This window comes from Theobroma cacao, chromosome 7, assembly GCF_053813885.1.
Source record: "Theobroma cacao isolate CCN51 chromosome 7, ASM5381388v1, whole genome shotgun sequence".
NCBI classification, from domain to species: domain Eukaryota; kingdom Viridiplantae; phylum Streptophyta; class Magnoliopsida; order Malvales; family Malvaceae; genus Theobroma; species Theobroma cacao.
Window position 1 is genome coordinate 15,384,326 of NC_142645.1, and position 10,831 is coordinate 15,395,156.

Here is a 10,831-nt window from a genome sequence, read left to right on the forward strand (position 1 = left end):
AAAACGTAAGGTATGTTGTGGATGAAGATAGCTTGTCGGCCTAACTAAGTGTGTGAGCCATGTGCAATACCATTCTCACAATTTCCTCTAACAGTTTCTTACATTCATTCATATTTTGTGTTTGTCAGTTTCCTCTTGTAGATGAGTCTTTATCTTTTTTATTGATTTTATAGTTATATTATTTGATTATTCATTTAATTTTGTCTGTAGTTTTGAGCAACAAATAGACTTGTGAAGTCCCTACACAGTTCGAGTATATTATTATTGATATGCTTATTAATAAGTCAAATATTTAAGTGTAAAAGATTTAGGGTGTTGAAAATATATATAAATATTTTTTTAACTTGATTATTTGATTCTAGAATATGTAAATTAATTTATTATTTGGACAAAAATTAAGTTTGAACTCTCCTTTTATAAAAGAAAATTTATAAAAATTTCACATATGAAGTCAAATTTAGATGAATAACTTGTATTACGTTAAAATAAAAGAATATATAATCGCTAAATAAATTCTTTCTTCTTGTATTTATAATAGTAAACAAATTTGAAATTAGTTATTTAAGTTGGTTTTTTACTTGAGCTAAAATCAAATAAGCAAAAATATGTTGATTTAGTTTTTGCTTTTAAAAAAATTGAAAAAACAGAGATATGGAGTTACCGATGATTATAAAATTAATTTCTCGTTCTGACTTGATTAATTTGGACATGACAAACCTCTTATTACAACCATAGAATCTGAGTTCCACCTTTCCAATTATTTATTTATTTTTTATGTTTTTATTTTGTTTAATATTTTAAGTTATATTTTTTATTTTAAGTTGAAATATCCTAAATTAAAGATTTTATTTATGGTTGATAAAGTTAAATATAACTTTAAATATTTGTTTCATCTTATTTTATTAATAATTTTTAAGGGTTTCGAAATTATTAATTTAAATTTAAATTTAGTAGAATTTGATTGTGGTATTAGGGTTTAAATAAAATCGTTTTATAAGAAATTTTGAGTAAATTTAAATAAAAGGTAAATTCGGTAAGAGTTAAATAATTTTAAACGAATGTGTATTTATAAATTGTGAAGGTTGTAACTAAACGGTTTAAAGACTTGAGAAGTCCCTGTACTCGCCCATTTCGTTCAATTTAGTGCTCCGACTTAAAACCGAAACAATTTAGTTTCTTGATTTTGGGAATTTCTCTAATTTAGTCCCTCCCCCAAACAGCGGACGTGGTGCTGACGTGGCAAACTTGGATAACGTGGCAACATATGTGTAACTGGTTGAATGATGTGGCAGTGCCATGTCATTGCATATGATAATGTGGCGGTGCCACGTCATTTGAGGTGATGACATGGCAATGACACGTAATATTATCATATTGGGTATGACAGTGGTGCAGGGGCTAATGTGAATAAAATTTCAATGTATAAGGACAAAAATGAACAAAAAAATATATTATGCTAATTTTATAAAAGAAATGCCATGTGGCAGTTTTGATCAGATGGTGCGGGGGTAAGATTTGGCTTTTAGTTTCCAATTCTCCTTAACCATGATAATTATCCCTAAATAGTGGCTAAACCTTAAACCAACCATTATTTGCGTCAGAGTCGTTAACCTTTGAAATTTCGATAAGCTAAATCGAGAGAGAGCAAAAAATCGAGAGTAAAGCCCAACGTACATACTAAACTAAACTGAGATTGAAACCTAGGCTAAAAACTAAATTGAGAGTGAAAAATTGAGAAACTATGAAACCAAAAACCCACCTAAAAGCTTGAAACCCAACCTAAAATAGACAAACCTTGAATTCAAGGATGCTTGAAAGCTGAAATCAAGAAATCTAATGGGTAAGAGCTTGGGAGAAGGAAGAAATCGAGAGAAAGAAGGGGAAAGGAAAAGGAAAAGGCTGCTGCTTTGGAAGAGCACAATATGAAATCATTATGTTGATGATGAATAGTATTAGGTTATGTTTTTAATGTTTACTAAGATAGGGTTTTGTTGTTTCATTTTTTATTGTTGCAGATGTATTTATTTATAGTATTAGGGTTTAGGTTTTTAATTTATGCTGATTTGGCTTTGTTTTTATAATTTGTTATTGTTGCTGATGTGTTAGATAAGACAAACAAAATATAGGCAAAAGGTAATGCACCAAAATTCTCTTTGATTCAGTTTCCAACTTTGGCAAATTATATGACTTTATGTGGGTACTTTATGGTGGTTGGGGCACATAAAGATGAGTATGATGTTGTTGGGAATAAATTATCCATTTTCGACACATGGTTGACAACAATATCTCAAAGTGTGTATAAAACATTACAATATGACCCCTCCAAACATAGTGGTAAATGAAATTGACATGTGAGGATGTGATTGGAACAAAATTGATTAGATTTAGTATTTGTTTGGATCTGTTGACCTGTAACTTTTAATTGGCCATGCCTTAGTCTATATGTTGTTGAGTTGTAGTATATTCCTATGTCTATTATTGTGATTAATTTTTTCTGCATTATTACTCAGCATTCTATTCTCCACACCCTTAATTGGCACATACAATATTAATGTTCAATTCTTGGTCAAATACTAGATTTGTAGTTGTTTTAATGTTTGCTGATTGGGTCTTTCAAATTTATCATGCAGATAACAATCGCTTTCAATTATGCTTCCATCATAGGGGGATCTTAGCTCATGAACCCAAGTTTGCATATAAGAACGGAAAGAGGAAGATGGTTGATATACTGGATATTGATACCATCTGTTATTAGACTCTATTGCAGATGCCAAAGGCTTTAAAATATGATATAGGATTGATTAAAGGCGCATATTTTAAAGATGGGAATGGTTTGAGAGCAATTTTAGATGATCAAAGTGTGAATAGTTTGTGCAGATTACTTAAGGAGAAAGGTTTTCTTGCTGTTTATGTTGAGCATGGGGAGAATACTCAACATGGTACTCCAATGCCTGAAGCACTCAATGAGGATGTGGAGTTTCTATCATCAAATAATGAAGTTTGAGATGAAAAATGTTTAAATAAAGATGAAGAAGGTTTAAATGAAGATTGTTTTGATACAAGATGGTTAAGTGATGAAGGGGATGATGAGTTGCCAATGGCTAGGGAGAAAATTAGAGAATTTAATGCAAGTAGAGATAAGTTGCTAGCTGTTGCATCAAAGTAATTAGATGAAGAAGGGCCATCTAAATCAATAGCTGTGAGTGCATTAAAAGGTATTGAACTCCAATTTAGAGCTAGTGGTGGCTCATCTGAAGCTATTGGAGGCCCATTTAAAGCTGCTAGTGGCCTATCTAAAGGTGTTAGCGGCCAATTTCAAAATGTTAGCATCCTTTCTGAACTTGCTGGAGGCCAATTTAAAGCTGCTGATGGCTCATCTGAAGCTATTGGAAGCCCATCTGAAGCTATTGGAAATGATGGAGGCCTGGCTGTTGGACCATCAATAGCAAAAGATCATAGTGATTATATTGACTCTAGTGACCCAAGGAGTTACATTTCTACAAGCTCTGGGTCTGAAGCTGATGTGGCACAAGGGGTCAGGTCGAGTGGACTGTTTTGTACTTTCGATCAGTCGATGTTGGACTTATTTTTAGGTCAATCTTTTAAGGATCTGGGACATTTCCAAGCTATTTTGTTTGAGTATAGTATGGCTAAGCAGTTTTCTTTCATTTTCAAAAAAAATGACAAGGTCAGAGTTAGAGCTAAATGTGTTGAAATTGGATGTGAGTGGGAAATCCTAGCTTCAAAGCACGGGAATGATAACTCCTTTAGAGTGAAAACCTATCTCGAAACACACAATTGTTTGCTTACAATTAAGAACGAGAGAGTGACAACAAGGGTTTTGGCTAGTAAGTTGAAAGGTGATATTATCAAGATGCCATTCCTAAGGGCAAGACAAATCATACTGTTGGTGAGAAAACAGCTAGGTGTGGCAATTGGTCTAACAAAGGCTAGAAGAGTCAAGTTATTAGTGATGAAGGAAGTGCGAGATAAATATGTAGACGAGTTCAGCAGATTAAGACAATATGCTGATGAGCTTTTAGAGAGAAATGAGGGGTCAACAATTAAAATAGAGGTGGATAGGTTTGCACCAAATGAGGCAGCAGTTTTTCATCGAATGTATATTTGCTTTGGGGCATTGAAGAATAATTTTTTGAAAGGTTGCATACGTATATTTGGATTAGATGATTGTTTCTTGAATGGGTTAGTGAAAGGATAGCTTTTAGTTGCTGTGGGCCGAGATGGGAACAACCAAATGTTCCCTCTTGCATGGGCAGTGGTTAGTGGTGTCCAGAACCAAGACTATTGGAAATGGTTTTTGGAGCTCTTATGTGCTGATCTGGGCATTAAAGATGCAATGGGATGGACCATCATCAGCGACATGCAAAGTGTATTTTTTTCATAAAATAGAAAATAGGACTATTAAATTTTATGTACTGTATGTATGTTGTGTATCTTTTGTATGAATTTAGTGTTTAGATTTTACATTGAAATAAATAAACACATGCTGCAAATTATCTCAGCATTCTTTTCCACCACAAAGATCATAAATTTCAGCTCCTAAACTCATGCATAGGCTGGCATCTGTGCATGAACTTTCAGAACAGTATGCTGACTGTCCACAATAAATCTTTAATGTATATATTCTCATTATTTACCATATTTATTTTGTTGTTGTATAGTATTTTTAGTGTTATTAGTGAGCTTCTTCCCTTTGTTGAGCATCAAATGTGCGCACGACACATCTACGTGAGGTGGAGGAAGAAGTTCAGAGATGAAGACTTAAAGTTCCAATTTTGGTGCTATGCTAGATCCCCAAACTAGCTAGATTTCAAGATGAAAATGAAACTTCTATGCGCCATGAATGAGGCTGCATACAATCACTTGATTGAGAACTAGGATGTCGTGCATTGGTGTCAAGCATTCTTCTCTGATTTCTCCAAGTGAGATGTTATTGAGAACAATATGTGCGAGACCTTTAATGGAGTAATTAAGGAGCAAGATGCAAAGCAGTCATCAACATGCTTGAGGATATTAAACTTTATGTCATGATGCGATTGATTCAGAACAGGGAATATGGCATGAAGTGGACTACTAAGTATGGCCCTTGTATACTCACGAAATTAAAGAAGTCTATGGGGCTTGCAGCAAAATTGGAAGTGGATTCGAATGGGGCCCATTTCTATGAAGTATTTTGGGAAAATCCTGAAAAGCTGGTAAGGGAGAGTTACATGTATCTTTGCAGCATGGGACATGTAGTTGCCGAGCTTGGGACATCAGTGGAGTGCCATGCCCGCATACCATCAGCACTATCTATTATGAGGGAGAGGACCCTACAAAGTATTTAGCAGATTGTTTTAAAAGGACTAAATACCTCATGGCTTATGAACAACTGCTTCGTCCTGTTAGAGGCCCAATGTTCTGGCCTAAAGGAAATGTCGAGGTTGTCTTACCTCCATATGTAAAGAGATATGCTAGACAATCGAAGAAGAAGAGAAGAAGAGAAGAAGGTGAAGGGCCAAAAAAAAAAGATGTCAAGGGTGGGAAGGATAATGAAATGCTTAATTTGTCACCAAGAAGGACACAATAAGTAAAATTGTCCAATGTGACATGTAAATGTTATGGACTATGTATCTTGTTGCTTCATTTAGTTATTATTTATATCACTAGTTCTTGACTTTTTAAAATTTTTATGTATAAGGTCAAAGAAGCACAGAAAAAAAATCAAAGTCATAAGAAGAAATCTGGAGCTGCTAGTCAAGCGAGTGAAGCTGTTACTGGTGCACCAAATGAAGCTGTTGTTGGTGCACCAAGTGAAATTACTGTTGTTGCACCAAGTGAAGCTGTTGCTGATGCAAGTGCACTTCAGACTAGTGCAAGTGAAGATGCTGCTAGGTCCACTGCATCAAAGGTTGTCAAAAAGAGGAAAAAATGAGGGCAAGTAGTAAATGAGGGCTACTAAGAAGGTGCTATTTATGGGAGTGATTTCCTTCATTTTAGGGTAGAACAGATCGTTTTGATAAAAGCTTTTCTGATTTGTACTGTAATCTGGGTTTCAAAATGTTGGAAAGATTGGATGGCTGATTTTGCACAATGGTTCCTATTGGTTTTCATTTTGTTGATGTTTACATTTTCTGAAGGTTGAGTTATGGATATTTTTTAGTCTCCATCAATTCTGTATAATTTAGGGTGTACAGGGTTGTTGGTTGTTTTCTAAAGAGCCATGTCATTGATTTTATTTTTGAGGGGTGATTGTGACTGGCATGGTGTTTTTTGTGCTAACAGTCTAACCATTAAGATTTTTACCTTTCAAGAAATAATTATTTCTCAAACTCCCTTTGAAAGAAATGATCATAAAGCTAATATATGGCTCAACTTACTTTTGTTTTTAGTCTAATATATTTATTATTGAAATGATACTAATAAGAAAAAACACTTAATAATCTGAAAAGTCGGTTAGTTATATTTTCGCCTTCATAACTTGAAATTTCTTTCAAGTTAGTCCCTGTACCATAAACTTTTCTCCACTTTAGTCCCTTTTCTAGTGACACGTTGAGTGGAAACAGATTTATGGGGTGACACACTGAGGGGTAACAGATTTATGAGGTGACACTCTGACTTGTTGCAGATTTATGACGTCACACGCTGAGTGGAAGCAGATTCATGGCATGACAAGCTGAGTGCTAGCAAAATTATATGGTGACATGCTAAGTGGCAATAGATTTATGGCGTGACACGCTGAGTGGAAGCAGATTCATGGAGTGACATGCTGAGTGGAAGCAGATTCATGGCGTGACACGTTGAGTTTTAGCAGATTCATGGTGTGACACGCTGAGTGGTAGTAGATTTATGGCGTGACACGCTAAGTGGAAACAGATTAATGGCATGACACGGTAACTGGTAGCAGATTTATGGGGTGACACATTCAGTGGTTGCAGATTTATGGCATGACACGTTGAGTGGAAACAGATTTATGGCGTGACATGCTGACTTGTTGCAGTATTGAGGGGTGACACGCCATGCCATAATGAGGTGGCACGCCACGTGGTTGCAGTATTAATTTAATTTACATAAGCTTTTGATCATTATAGGCACTATGTTTGAATTGCAAAATTAATGTATAAAATCTATGAATATTATAAAAATTAATGAAATTAATTGTATCCACAAAATATTTGCATATAACTCTGGATATGTTAATGCCATAGGGTTTAGGTTTTATTCTCTAAACTGTTGCTAAAAATTTCCAGAGCATATTAGCGACGCATATTAACAATCATATTCTACTTAACTCTGATCGATTTTGATTTCAAAATATCATCAATGTACCCTATGGTTACCACAACGCAGCTGATACTATCATTCTGATGATGCACTTTAGTTTTTGGTAAATGAATTTCCAATGGCATCGGTGTCAAATCTCGTGTCTTCTAGTGCGTTTTGTTGAAATAACTAGCTTGGTGGTAGATGATTGGCATCATTGTCGTATAGGGTGTCATTTGAGCTGCACGCACTCTGTTATCCTTAGCATCTGAAGTTCTTATGGAGTCCACTACCTTGATCGTCCACCTGACCAAGTCAATCTTCGCAACTCCCCAATCCCGTTCACATTGCAAGGCGTGAGGATGAAATCGACATCTTCCCATTTTTTACCATATGTCGGCCTCTCACCCTCTACGTACCCCTGCAACTCATCTATAATTTCCATACTGGACCGACTATCTTTAGTTGGAAATGTGATGCATAGCATATGGATGGTGTCCTGTGAAACATGTATACATTAGCTTACACTTAATGCAATCCAAAACTTTAGTATTTTCAGAATTGAAAAATTTGCAAATAAACTTATGAAGAATATCGTATCAACCACGCATGAATGGAAGTTGTACAGCTTCGACTTCGGCCTTGTCATACGCTTACACAGTATGCTGAGGCATGTGTCTATTTGTTCACTTGTCATTTCCTCTTTGGGTTCCTCTAATGTTGTGAAGAAGTCAACCCCTTGATCCCCTAAGATCCTGACATTACGCCTGCATATGTAACAAAATGAATTTTAAAAGCCTTGGTGGATTAATGTTTAATTAAAAAACAATATTTGTAATGTTATTTATGCGCTTACCTCGCACACTCGTCTTTTTTGAAAGCTTCATACGCTTCCACCATGAGTACTTCAAATCTTGGCAGCTCAATGACGGGTCAACGTACAAGCTTTCCATGTATTTGCTGGCCATTTTGACCTTTGCCCTCTTAGTTGGGTTCGAAATGAGTGTTGCACGATGATGGACATCAGACGACTCTGGTGACGACAATTGTGACTTGCTGGCTTCAAGAGTGCTCTGAGGAAGATAGTCCCCATTTGCTTGAACTGATGCAAGGTTCCCATCCCCTCCTACTACTGCCTCGACTTCTACAATGGCTTGAGGAAAATGGTCCCTTTCATCTAAAACTGATTGAAGGTTCCCATCCCCTCCTGTTGCTGCCTACTAATGCATCGGCTTGAGGAAAATAGCCTTCTTCAGCCTCGATTGAGTGAAGGTCCCCCTCCCTTCCTGTAGATGCATCGATAACTGAATTGGCCTTAGGAACATGGTCTCTTTCAGCGTCATCTGATTGAAGGGTCACATCCGCTGCCACAGCATCATCAAGAATGTCATCAACATGAGTTACATTCTCTCCGTCACTACCAACAACGTCATGGTGAATGTGAACACCAGGTTCATCATGCTACCCATCATCAGCATCATCGTGGTCCTCACCATCATCATGATATGAAGCACTACCCTATAGAACGAGACAAATGGAAAATCCGTTAGCTTATAAAATACCATAAACTATAAACAGAGAATAAAAAATTGAACTACACTTGCTAAACGTAAACCACCAATATATGAGTGAAGATAGAATATTATGATTTTAGGCCGTCTAGAATCCAACCAATGATATGATCCTCAAATGTCAACATTGCGAGAGTCAATGACTGAATTGAAGCTTTCAGCTCCAACATGTCTTTTTATACTGGTGCATGATCCATCGCAACTAACGTTTATGACTACTCCGTCATTGACTTTTGTCGAATGGGTCAAATACAATAACATATATTACTGTGTTATTCAATAATCATATATGGAATTATTGAACATAAACCATTAGAACTTTAATATCCTTACTAGTGGCTCGTTAGCACTGTGCGGTTGAGCAGGACTGATCTATGGTTGAAGAGCTGTCGTCGCCTCCCTTAATTGCAATAACAGAGAGTACTATGTAGCTCGATAAACATATGTGGAAATGTTGAACACAAACTATTAGAACTGATCTTACCGATAGCTCGTTAGCACTGTGCATCTCAAGAGGACCTCTCGGTGGTTGAGAAGCTATCATCACATGGTCTAACTACAAACACAGATATGTTATTTGATAATCACATACGGAATTGTTGAACACTAACTACTAGAATCGTCTTTACGAGTTGTTCACTGCCATGGCCATGGTCGTCCCCTTCCTTTATCAACTCAGGGCTGACAGCTCATCGTCTCCAGCAGCAGTAGTATGCCTCTGCTTCATGGCACCAACGGCTCTTTTATCCTTCATGTTTCTCCTCATTTCCCTCGCACCTAAACCCTTGTCCTCTCGATCCTCCATGTCTCTATTGGCACGTATTGGTGGCCCTCAGATAAGGGGACATCGATGTCCACAAAATACTTTCGTCTAGCCTCATCTGGGGTGGGCTCTAAGGTCTCGAGTGCCCACAACTGCAAAATAGGTATTGTGATTAAATTTTAGGGAAAATTATTATATAAATTCACAACACAAATTAGTAGGTGTTCACTCACATGTTGAGATGACTCCAAATTCTCAACCGCCTTGTAGAAGTCTTTGGACTTCTGATTGCATTGCCATTTGCACATACGTGGGTAAACGTTGTCTTTTGGAGTAGAGGGGGCAACTATTTTTTGAAAGGCCAGAATTGCCTCCATTGCCTGGAACTACAAGTCAAATGTAACCATTATCAGACCATGAATGATAAATGAGTACAACCATAAATTATTATGTCAAAAGGAAACTGAAAAATGTTACGTGACAGCACCTGTATCACCCATGCGAATTCGTAAATATTGTAGCATAAACAATTATGTCATGACCCGATACTCCCTTCGAGCCCGTGACAACCGCCGCAGTGTCCCGGTAGACACTTATTACCCGAAATGTCAACCCGAAACCCCTGTAAGGCTAAATATTAGTTTCTCATTTTCCCTGTGAGTAACTGTTGCCAAATATCATGTTCTAAAAGATTTTGAGCTGTTTCCAATTTAAATCAATAAAAAAAATTATTTCTGTCTCACAGGGGTATTTTGGTCATTTTTTCTCAAAAATCTCGAAACCAGCTAAAAATGTAGTAGGCGAGTACAAAACACATAATTTATAATCAAAAATAAATTTGGATGTCTAAAACATTCATTTAAAATGAAATTATGACTATTAGAATAAAATAAAATATATATAGAATAAAATATTCAATTTGTTCATAAAACAATATTTTTAGAACACTGCGTAAATAATTTTTGTAGTGTAAAAGCTAAATAAATTCACACATACTGTAATACAGATAACTGAAGTATAAAATTTAATTTACAGTGACACGTGGGCCCACAAATGACCAAAAGTAAAAAAAGGCTGTGAACCTACGATTTTTGAAGAAATAAAGCTAACTGTAGCCTTCGACGATATGAGCTATCTACCGACTATTCTGTGCCTGAAAGGGATGGAAAGGAGAGTGGTGAGATTATACAATCCCAGTGAGTAAACAAATACCATTTAAAATATCTAAAGTCGA

At 36.2% G+C, this 10,831-nt stretch overlaps 1 non-coding gene across 1 annotated transcript; it reads left to right on the plus strand.

The window, feature by feature from the left end:
- Window positions 1-654: 654 nt before the first annotated feature.
- LOC148761733 (small nucleolar RNA snoR8a) lies at window positions 655-747 on the plus strand. Its single transcript, XR_016027741.1, has one exon. It is a non-coding gene; the product is annotated as a small nucleolar RNA snoR8a (small nucleolar RNA).
- The last annotated feature ends 10,084 nt before the right edge of the window (window positions 748-10,831 follow it).